Below are 11,802 nucleotides of genomic sequence, written 5' to 3'. Positions count from 1 at the left end.
CCTTGTTTTGCTCAGACTGAGGATGTGATGTTTTCTGCTAGCTGGAATCTGAAAAAAAAAAAAGTTATCTTTTTGCCTTTTAACAACCCCAGGATGAAGCAAAGTTAGAAACAGCCCTGAGTGCAGCTCAATGCATATCAAGAGACTGTTTTCAAATTTTGCAGGTTCGCTCCAGGACTCCAGCTAAGTGAAGACAAGGCAGGGTTTGTAATGCACAATTAAATCAGTGAATTTGTAGATCTCAAAAGGCTTGCTTGATTTAGTATTGTTTCTAATGGCTATTGTCTTCATGCTTGCCTGTTTCCCCGGTGCTTTTCCCTTTTCTAATTACTCGAATGGGCATTTCCAGGTGCACTGCATGTATTAGCAAGCACTTTCATTTTAGTAATGAGTGAGATGCTTTCAGTGTTTATCTCTTCATTGCCACAATACTTACTTTATTAGAGGTCCTGATTCTTCTAAAGGAGAAAAATGAACATTTGCCATTTGTTTCTACCTCATTTACCTCTTCTGCCTCATAATGCTCTTTAAAACCTCAGAAGAGTTAAACTACTTAATGGCCAGGGTCAGACCAGATTTAAATTATCAGAGTAAAGAAAACAGAAAGGGGATGCTTGGTTGATCGTAGAATGGTTTGGGTTGGAAGGGACCTTAAAGATCCTCTCATTCCAACCTCCCTGCCATGGGCAGGGACACCTCTCCACTATACCAGGTTGCTCAAAGCCTGACCCTGAAGACTTAATTTCTGTCTTCACCCCTTATCAGGATGCCAGCTAAGCACTTGTTGAACTTAAAGCCATTCCTCTGGACATCAGGACCTCACAGCTATTTTGAGCTATTAGGAGCACCTGCAGTGTCCCTTTCCTACACCTTATTACCATTCCTTAGCATTAATGTGCGTTTTTCGTCTCCTTGCCCTGCAGCATGCAGCCTGGGGTCTCGTGGGATGCAGGAGACCAAACCTTGCCTGGCCACCCCAGGCTGTTGATTAAGGCTGTGCAGGATTTCAGCATGGGCTGACAGCCTTCACCCTGCACTGAGCAGCATTTATTGTACATGCACAACATCCCTTTGCCGCATGCTAGTCTAATTTTCAGATTAGCTGTTTATTAGCATTATTACAAACACAGCTCTTCATCTTCTATTAAATGGCACTGCAGCCACTGCACTCCTGCATGAAGCCTGTAAGGAAGCGCTTGGTTCACTAAATTACCCTGCAAATGTCAGACTTGCTCTGTATTATTAGCTGTACATCTCACATCCTCTTTATTAGGATTTTGTATCTGGAGGGTGCCCTGTGGCGTATAGATTTTTTTAAAATACAAACCAGTGTCATTTCGCTGTTTAAAAGAACATTTAATTAAACTGGATTCATTGCTTGTATGGGGCAAGTTAAATGAAGACTAAATAGAAGGCATATGATTACATGTTATTAAGCAGAGTGACTGCTCCAGAGACCAAACTCTTTTAACACAACATTAAACTGAACTCATTTCATATGCACAGGTTAGCTCTGGCCTGCGAGGGGATCATATTTTGAGAACAGCAGAATGGTTATGGGCACTAAACAGCTTTTAACAAAATGTGTGTGTCAGGGAAGAAACCTTACCTAAGCTAGACTTAAATATGCTAATGACAGAAATCAAAGCTTCATGCTGATTCTAGGTAACCTTTAAAAATTACCACTTTTATGGTGTCAGATGCAAATGATAAGATTGGCTTTGTTTATTATTTCACTAGCTATGAATTAGCAAGGGGACACAAGAAGTATAAAAATAAAATTGGAAGTATTTTTTAGGCTTGAGTCGTTGGTCACATCATGGCTTTTTAATGTTCTTAGGCAAACAAAAGGAATTATAAATAGAAACCCCATTACACAAATTCCTATCCCCACTACATCACCCTGGCTAGATGTTGTATCATCTCCCCACTTCCTCCCTATGCAGCCTACTTGCCTGCTGATTTACTTGTTACTAAGGTTAAAACCATGAGAGTGAAGAGCTCCAGATCAAGCCCTCTCCAAATCCTCACAAGCACACAACATCTATTTTCTCTTCTTGCAATTGATTGTGCATAGCTACAGCTCCAGACAGGCAGCTCTCAGCATGAGGTTCTTGGCTGAAAAGTATTAGGTGATTGAGATCTTGTGTGTGAAACAAGAACTGCCTGTTTCTCCAAATAAAGTAACTTTAAGTCAGGTTGTCTGGCATGGTAGCTACTGGTGAGACTAGTGCTGTGTGTCCTCAGTGTGATCCCTGAGCACCACTGTGTTGCAGTGGGGACATCACAGTGGGAGGATTTGGCTCACAAACCTCCCTCAATTCACACAGAGAGCACGAGGGAGAGGTTTCTCACATGCAAAGCAGATGCACTCAGGGGTGAGGCTGCACTGTCTCTCTCCAGTCTGGCTCCACAGCTCTCACTGGAAGGAAGCAGCAGTCACTTCATTCTGCCTGATTCCCCAAGTTTCATCAGAAGCTTTATCAATCCCCAGGCATGAAGATGCCTAATGACCAGAATAAACACCTGTGTCCTAAAAATGGTGAGGTTTAACTCCTCTGCTCACCGTTCCCCTGAACAGGAGTGGGCAGCTCTGCTTGCCCTTGGTGCTCCTGGCATCACCCCAGGGCACCTTGCTGCCAGGAGCTACAGCCTGAGCCCCTGGGCTCCTCCAAGGGTTTGGGCTGCTTAGTGCTGCCACAGTGTGTGTTCCTGGTTAATAAACAGAGTAACGTTTGCCTGTGCATTAGGCCAGACATGTCCCTCTACCTCTATGTAGGTCAGCAAGAGCCTTGGGAGTGGAGAAGTGTGCCCTGAAAAAAGTAAAGAGGAAGAGTCCTTCCTATTTTTAGGTTGGTTTAATTGCTTTTTATGCTTTTCATAACAGTTGAGGGGAATCTCTTCCCTGAGAGTGCCACTTCCCCTCTCACACCTCTTCTGGGAAGACCTGGAATTTGCAGCCTCTCCTGCACCACAGCCCAGTCACAATCCTTTGCTGCTCCTGGGGTCCCTCTCAAGTTTATCTTTCTTGTTGTCTCTGAGTGCCTGTTTCTCTTTTTATTTTTTGTCATCTGCAAAAGAAACAGAGACCCTCCATTCATTGCTAGTGTGAGCATGCAGCCACATACTCATGAGAAACTGAATTATGGCCAAAATATTGTAACAAATAAAGCAGTCTCGGAACAACTCTGCCTTCCAAATGGGAGTGTGATTGTCCAGAGGTCGAGTTCATAATTTTTGGGCTTAGAAACTGGGTCTTAAATGGAGACCTTGTGTCATTTTTGTTCATTAGCACAATCCACCCTAGGGCCACATCAGTGTGGCCAAGGCTTTGAGGCAAGTTGTATCCAATATAGTAATGTGCAGGGATGTAATTAGCAGTGTTGGAAGGGCTGCTGTGGGCAGATGGGAGCTGAAAAGGCTGCACTTGCGGCACAGACTTTTATATGTACTGGCCTGGGAGTCCAAAGCAATGTGTGATGAATGACCTTACACACCAATAAGCCATTTGAACAGTAAACCATGGCATCTGTGTCCCTTGTTCAGTGACAGGGCAGTCATACCCTCTCTATAAATCATGCCAGAATGAGTTTTCCCTTAGTAATCTGGGTTAACCTTTCCTGCTGTGTGGGTTAGCTACCCAAGGGTTTGAATCAGCTGTTCAGCCAGGTGGCCTGAGGTTCACCTGCAAGTGAAGAAACCTCGGATTTCTTTGGACATCATCCTTTCCCTTCCAGCAGAGCCTGGTTTCTGCCTTAAGGCAAGTGCTGTCTTCAGACATAGCCTCAAGGCCTCTGCAAGGGAAGAGGAAGGGTAGCCAGGACCTGTAGGACCCAGAAATAGTCCATGCTGAGAAACCTCTGTCTTTGGTGAGTACAAGATTTTACTTGTTTGGTTTGTTTCCAAACATATATTTTATGCCCCCATACTATTACCTGCTGCCAGGGGCGCAGCATTAAAGCAATCCACAGGCACCTGAGTATTTATTTCATAGTTTGCCCTCTGCCCTGGCAGTAATCCATCTAAGAGCAGCAGTTCATCTGACCCATTTCAGGAAAGATCCTAATCCCAGTAATAGCTTCTGATGGAAATATTCTGTGTCTGATGACTCTCAAGATTTCTCAGGTTTTGTTTCCCAGAAAGCTGTAATTTCAGGCACTCCTAGCACCTGCTCTCACATGGAAAAATCCAGGAGTATCTGGTTCTTATACACATGCAGCAGAAGTCTTTTACTCAGAATTTGCTTAAGAGCACAAATGCACCACTGCCTGTGTCTTCCCTGGGATTAAATGCAGGATGTCAGAGTTCATGCTCCTGTGGGCTGTGCAGGCACTGCTTTCAGTGGCCTAATGCTTGCCCTGAGCTCAGATGTCAGTCATTAGTAGGAAAAGGAACAAAATTCTAGAAAAAGAGTTTTAGTGTGTCAAATGAGTAGCAACACTTCTGTGCCATGATGTCTTGTATAGTATCATCAGAGATGGTCATTTCAGCTTGGACTACAACAAGCTCTTAATGGTTGGACTATTATGGTTATTTATTCAGTGTTTCTCCAGCTGTGGTCACAGGCAGGGACACAGGAGAGAATATTCTCTACACTTTGTATATACAAGACAAGCACATATGATAGTTTTCCTCAGTATTTTTCCACCTATGTCAGCTCAGGGACCTCCTGCACTAGGCACTGGATGTTCCTCCTCAAAACACCTTTCATCCACTCACCATTGTCTTCTCTTGAGCCCATGTAAGATTCCTCTTCCAGGAGCAGTCCCAGAGGTCACTCAGCTGCCATGGGAAGAGCCACCCACTTCTTCAGGGTTTATAGATCTGAGTAACAGCAGCCATGGGGGAGGCAATTGCTGTCAGCAAACTTGTCCATGATCACTGATCCAGATTTGGATCAAATCCTTACAGTCGTCTTCCCTAAATAATGCTTTGTCCTTCACATAAACAAAAATAAATTTATTATATGCAACAGATGCACATAAAACCCACCAACTAAGATGAAGACGCAGTTGTGCTAAGCACTGTGAAAACAAGCAGTAATCACCCAAAGAGCTTTTAAAGTAGGGGATTGATAGCTTAGTTCTCCTGGGAAGACTAGTCACAGTGAATCTTTAAAATGTATTTCTATGCAGAACAGAGAAAGCTGTTGGGCTTTCACTCCTTGAAGTTCTTGATAGTACACATAAAGCCCCTAACACAAAAGCTCTGTGTGACTTTGCCACTCCAGCCTCAGACAGAATATGTGTGCAGATCCTGCTGGATACACCCATTGACTCCTAAGCAGAAATTTCTTCCTGAATCAGGAAAATAATGAGTGGGACATTGCTTTTCACATAAAATACTCACCCCACTGTGGCAGATGTGATCACAAAAGGCTTCATAGAGAGGAGCAATCACAAACCTTCCATAAAAGCATATTTTAACTTCCTGCTGTTGCACTGTCTTCATGGATGTGGCCAAAACAATCATTTTTAGAGCGATTTGACTCCCAAGCTTGCCTCAGTGCACTTTGAAGCAGTTTGTTCTAAGCCAGTCATGTTCACTATCCTAATCTGACATGAAGCCTGATGGAAAAATCTGTGATCGATTATAGCAGCAGGACAAAGAGATATGAGAGGAAAGCAATGCAAAAGAACAGATATCAATCACTGGCTCGCGACGAGCCTGAAGAAGGTAGCTGGTGATATTCCTGAATTTGAAGGCAGTGTAGCACATCTTTTTGCTGTTGTAGGTAAACACTCTGAGCTGCAGACTGTTTGTCTTACAGACAGACCGATTTGGTATGAAAAGTGGATTTTGAAGTATGGATTTTGTTGGAAGGGGTCAAAATAAACTATTGGTTTGTTACCTTGAAAATGGTGTAGCATGTAAGGGGTGTTTGCAGTGGTTTCACAGCTGCTTATTGCTCTTCTTTTTAAGCTTCTAAGTGGGTTTGCTTTAGGTTTGCAATTTTTAATTGATTGAATGTGAAATGTATGATGGAACAAATTTGTATTGAATAAGAAATAGCAGACAGGATCAACAAACTTTAATGTTGAGTTAGCTTTTTTCTCGTTGCTGGACAAGACCATACTTCAAAGCAAATTAAAAATGTGAAGCCAAATCCTGATTGCAATGCAGGCAACAGAAATCTTCCTGTCAGCCTCAATAAAAGCAGGTGTAAGTTTGCACTAGTAGTCCAGTCCATCCAATTCACATGTCTTTCCATCTTTATCTAATCTAATACATGCTCGTGAGATAAATTACAGAAGCGTATGATAAATTGCATTGCTATTCATTTTTGGCAAGATCACCTATACACTGGCCACTAATTCATCTCCGCCAGGATCCATTGTAACATACCAGATCCTTGAAACAGCCTCCAAATGCTGTCATTTCATTTTCTTTAAGAAAACAAAGAGATTATATCTGCTGGCAAATATCCTGCTTACCTCACCAAAATAAATGATACCTCGTTGTGACCTCTGTAAAGTCATGGTTATAAAAGTATCAAAATAGATTTATAACATTAAGAGTCTCAAAGATATTAGATCCTTATATTCTGTTTGAGTGGGGAACTATGACATGATTTAGATTGAGGGATTTCAAAGGGGGAAAGGACGACATGGTTTAGGTTTAGGGATTTCAAAAAGTCATTAATTTATTTTGTTCTGTATTCAGTTGTTTGGTTTTTCTGCCTAGACATTTGATAATACAGATAGAGTATATGAAACTGAGTAAGAAATCTGCAATATGTTGTAATCATTTTTTCTTGTCCTTATTTAGGGCAGTTCAACACTCTTGAACAAAAGCAGCATTCTGAATCACACCAGTACCACCTTGGACCCAAATGCGTGTGCATCTTTCTTGGATACTGTGCATATCCATTTGGGACTGGACAGAGGTATATCTCATTAAAGCAAAAAGGGAAAACAACCCCTGCCTTCCATGTGAACTCTGATGAGCAGCAAAGGTTGGTGGTGAAGTGCCTCTTGATGTGCAAGGAAATTCTCCCTATTTAGATGTGAGGTACAAAGCTAACAAAGGCTGACTTTGTAAGCTGAAGGAAAGCTCCCCAATGCCAGAGCACCAGAACACTGCAGGCAGGTAGGACTGCAGCACAAATACTGTTGTCAAGCCTGCTGATGGTAGACACTCTTGGTTCCACCACCAGCAAGAGCTGTTGGATGAGCTGGGATGGTGGTGGGTACTGGACTTCATCCTGAGCCAACCCTATGTCCCAGCCCAATGTCCTACCACTCTATGGCTAAGGAATAGGGGAAGCTGACAGCAATTTTGGCTGGAGACATGTTAGCCCCCATACCCCTGCTTAGTGCCAGCCTAGAAAATTGCTTTCTGTTCCTCAGCATTGCCACTTCGACTGTCAGAGCCATCTCCTCCTCATCATCCTGCCATAAATTACTGTGAAACGGTGAACAATCCAACAGCTGCTGAATTTCACCCAGGAGATTGCTGCACCTCAGTGGTAAGTGAAATGATTTTGCATATCAAGATTTGAAAGTAATTTGGGGCATTGTAAGATGGAAGACATTACTAATGGAAAAAGACAATTATTATATTTCCTTCAAAATTTGTTATCCCCATAAATACATGAGTACTTCAAAACAGAGCAGTTACTACAGGATGATGTGAAAACCTGGCCTTGCTGGTGAGGTAAAATTTTCCTGGTGATTTCAGGGAGACGAAGGCTTCGTCCTACACTATTTAGGAGCCATTGAGGCATGATGGTTACGTCCAGCTAATTGGATGCATTGCTATAGGCACTTGAGAAATGTGATAGACAGATGCATTCAGCTAGATAGATATCCCTTGGTGTAGGGAGCTGAAGTCAATTACGGAGTTAAATTGTGAAAGATTTGACCTGATGTCATTTATATCTCGAATCATAATTAACACTTAAAGTTCAACTCTGTGGCAATTTTCCTTTAATAACACTTAAAACCTATATAGAGCTGGAAGAATTGCATAGACATGATGAAGGATGACTTGAGTGGATGCCAGAATTCCAGCGTTAGCAATTAATCCTCAAAACACCTTTGTGAGGCATATGGGGAGCATCATTTCTCTTCAGCTTCTCCTTTGAAGCAAAGCAAGGTTTGCCCAATGCCTCCTCAAAGCCTGTGGCACCTGGAGATAAGGACTGGGGCTTTTTCAGGTGCTAAGCCAGCGAACACTCAGCTCAGCCTAGCTCCCATCTTTTTGTCTTGATGAATTTTCAGATTTTACCACAATCTTTAGATATATTATGGACAAATTACTTGTCAAATGGCCTGGGTTTTCCAATTAAAAGCTATGCAAATGCAGAAGAAAATCTGTCATAAACACAGCTTCTGCCTCAAAGATTTTCATGTGGATGAAAGATGAATCTCACTGGGGGAAGAAACGCAGTCTCAGACTGAGATCTTGTAAGCTGGGATTCAGCTCACTGCAGATTTTTATGGTCAGGTTATAACTACCCGTAAAGCAGGGCTAAAATGGAAGTGCTGACAAAACTTTTAAGCTACAACAGTGGAAATGGCGCCGCAATAATTTATAATCTACAGGCAGCTTTGGATTTATTATCACAATGACAAATGCACTGTCATTGTTAATAGGATATTTCCCAGCAAGGACTTCTTGTTATGCAAGCCAGGTTCACTATGTCATGCAGCATGATAGCAATAAAGTCTACAAGAATTTGTAATGAACTTCAATTACTAATAGATTATGGTTAATGGGAAATATGTGCAGTAAAGATATGGGTTTTTATATGCGCCTTCTGGTACTCTACAAGGCAATGATTTATGCTACAATTTCTGTTAACATTCTCCAGTATGGAAAAAAAAAAAGGCTAAATTGGTGGAAAGCCACTCCATCCATAACAAATATTTAAGATAATTTTGCACATCATGTAAATGAAGATGTAAAATTAGATATTAATCCATTTCATTTTAGCATTTGTATTTTTATTAAAAATGAAGACTTTGCCCTACTGTGTAATGACATTAAAAATCCTATCATGGGCTGCAAGCATGAATTACACCGGCACAGGAACGGCGACAACCGCCGAGCTGCGAGTGCATTTGTTCAATTTGCTGTTGTAATTAACGGAGCAGTGAGAATATTTTTCTAGGTATGATTTAAAGTAACAGCCCTGAAGTTGCTCAGGCAGATGTGTTTGGTGCAGAGGGATATATACATGGACAGCAGACTCCTCTGGAGTGGGACAGCCTTTTCCTCCCCCACTGTGGCTCTGTCCCAGCCTTCCCGTGTGGCATCGCTCCAATGCCATTAGTCTCATCCGTGGACATTGGGCTATTCCCTTCCCTGCACAGTCTATCTCCCACGGGAATTACTTCGGGAAACAATCACCTGACACAGCATCAAAGCCACGAGCTCACACTTACTTATCAGAGGGACACAGGCCTGGCTCTTTGTCTGCTGTTTCAAAGTCTTCCTCCTCCCTCCTTCCAGGTTTTTTCTCCTGTCGTATTAAAATCTGTGTATTCCAGGTTTATGTGCCTGTGAAATCAAAAGAAAAAAGGATGTCTCCTAATTTCAAAACAAACACTGTTCAGAGCCTTCTTAGAGAAACATAGATGCAGTGTTAAGGATTGCATTTACCCAGAGTCACATTTCATATCTGAAACATATATTGAGCCAGAAAGGGGTATCCATGCATGAAGAACTTTCAGGGTAATTTTTGGAATATTTTTAATACAGGTATCCTCAATCCCAATCTGTTTCTGTCACTGTTATGCTGGTTTAAGACCATTGCTCTCAATGAACCTCCATATAAAGCAAATAAATTAATTTTCTGGGGGTGCAAGCAAGAAAAATATGGGGTTGGGGTTTGTCCTTTTTACAGCAGCATGTAGTGATAGGACAAGGGTAATGGCTTCAAACTGACAGAGGGCAGGTTTAGAGTAGATATCAGGAAGAAATTCTTCACTGTGAGGGTGGTGAGGCACTGGCACAGGTTGCCCAGAGAAGCTGTGGGTGTCCTGTCCCTGGAAGTGTTCCAGGCCAGGCTGGATGGGACTCTGAGCAACCTGGTCTAGTGGAAGGTGTCCCTGCCCGTGGCAGGGGTTGGGAATGGATGATCCTTAAGATCCCTTCTGACCCAAACCATTTTATGATTCCATGTTTCTATGAAGACACATCCTGTTTGCCCACACATCCACCCAGGGGGTTGCAAAAACCAAGGCTGGTCTGGAGATTTGCTTTTGGAAGAAATTTCTGCTGGATGAGATAAGGTAGTCTTTCTGAGAGAGAAACAATCAGTTTGGTGCAGAAAGCACACAGGTAGGCTCAAAATTGCCATGTAAATCCCAATCCACGGACAGACCTTACTCACCAAACGTGCTGTGGAATAGCAGTATCTCACTGCACAACTGAGGCCAATTCTCACAGGAAAATATGGTTCTTCACTCCATATAGGAAGCTCTTTGAGATATTTACAAAATGTCCTTCAGTTTCTATGGTAAAATGAGCATATAATTATGCTGCCCCAATTCTACTTACAGTACTTACTTCTTGGAAATGTGTAAGTGTGTTACAAATTTAAAATAATTTATCCCTCAAGGGTGCTCTGCTGGTTCAGTTTTCCCTCAGCCCCTTCACAGAAGCAGCTGCATATACAGAATGGATTTTACTGTACTTCCCCCACCTAGTTTTTAAAGGAATTCTCCTCAGAAGCAAAAGAAGGGAAGGAGCTCTCTCTTGTATTCACATTGAATATCTTTGTGTGTGTATGTGTGTGGTCATATCCTCCTCTTCTGCTCCTTGTCTTTCCTGCTCTCTCCAACATTTTCATGACACACTTACTTTGTTTTGTTTTGTTTTTAAGTCTTTGAAACAAGAAAACAACAGAACCTGCATGTGCATCTTATTGCTGGGGTTTGTTGTTGGATTTGGGAGGGGTTGTTTTTATTCTAGTGTTTCTGTGGCTCCCAAAGATATCTCACTCCCGACAGAGTTGATGTGGCAATATTCAGCAGTCACCTCCTCTGCAAGCACCATTTAGAAAAGGTCACTGACAGCACAAAAGAGCTAGGAAAATAATTGTAACTTTAATTTGTTTCCCATTAGAAATGCTTGCAGCAATCTGTCCTAAAGAGAGAGTTTCTTTCCTACTTTGGCATGTGACCACAGCAGCTTACAGATATATTGAGCCCTTCTAATGCAGAGTCTGTGCATAGAACTGTGTCAAAGTGTTAAAAGATCTTGTTCTGTTCAAGTGTTGAAAAAGATCATGGAAACATTCTTAAATGCACTGGAATTAATGTTTTAGCACTAGGAGAAGTTTGTGTTACAAATAATTTGCCCTAAAATGAATATAAACAGCTATTAATGCCAAATATGAATTCTTGCAATCACTTTGAATTGCTAATAATCTATATTGTATCAGAAATGTGTGTGCAAAAATAAAACAATTTCTTGCAGCTAAAGTATTATCTAAAGTAAACCATTCAACACTGAATCAAATTATTTCAATGGCAGAAATCACACCTGTCTCACGGGATAAATTGAGTATTCAGACTATTAAATCCATTCAAGTGTCTATATTGTATCCCATGATGCATTTTGGCTCGGAGAAAGCAAAACAGTTCTTCAAACTGTAAAATCATTTAGCAAAACAAATGCATCAACCACAACAGCCTCACATGGAGAAGGGACCAAGGAGGTGAAACCCCTTCTTGCTGAATACCCTACAGCTGAACCTGACATAACACCATTGAAAATGAAAGAAATGCTACTGGAACTGGTCAGTTTGGAATCAGAGTTTATTCTTACATTTTACTTCTTACAAAGTTCACA

Source organism: Acanthisitta chloris, unplaced genomic scaffold (assembly GCF_000695815.1).
Source record: "Acanthisitta chloris isolate BGI_N310 unplaced genomic scaffold, ASM69581v1 scaffold18079, whole genome shotgun sequence".
Classification (NCBI taxonomy): domain Eukaryota; kingdom Metazoa; phylum Chordata; class Aves; order Passeriformes; family Acanthisittidae; genus Acanthisitta; species Acanthisitta chloris.
Note: the sequence above shows the minus strand (reverse complement) of the source record.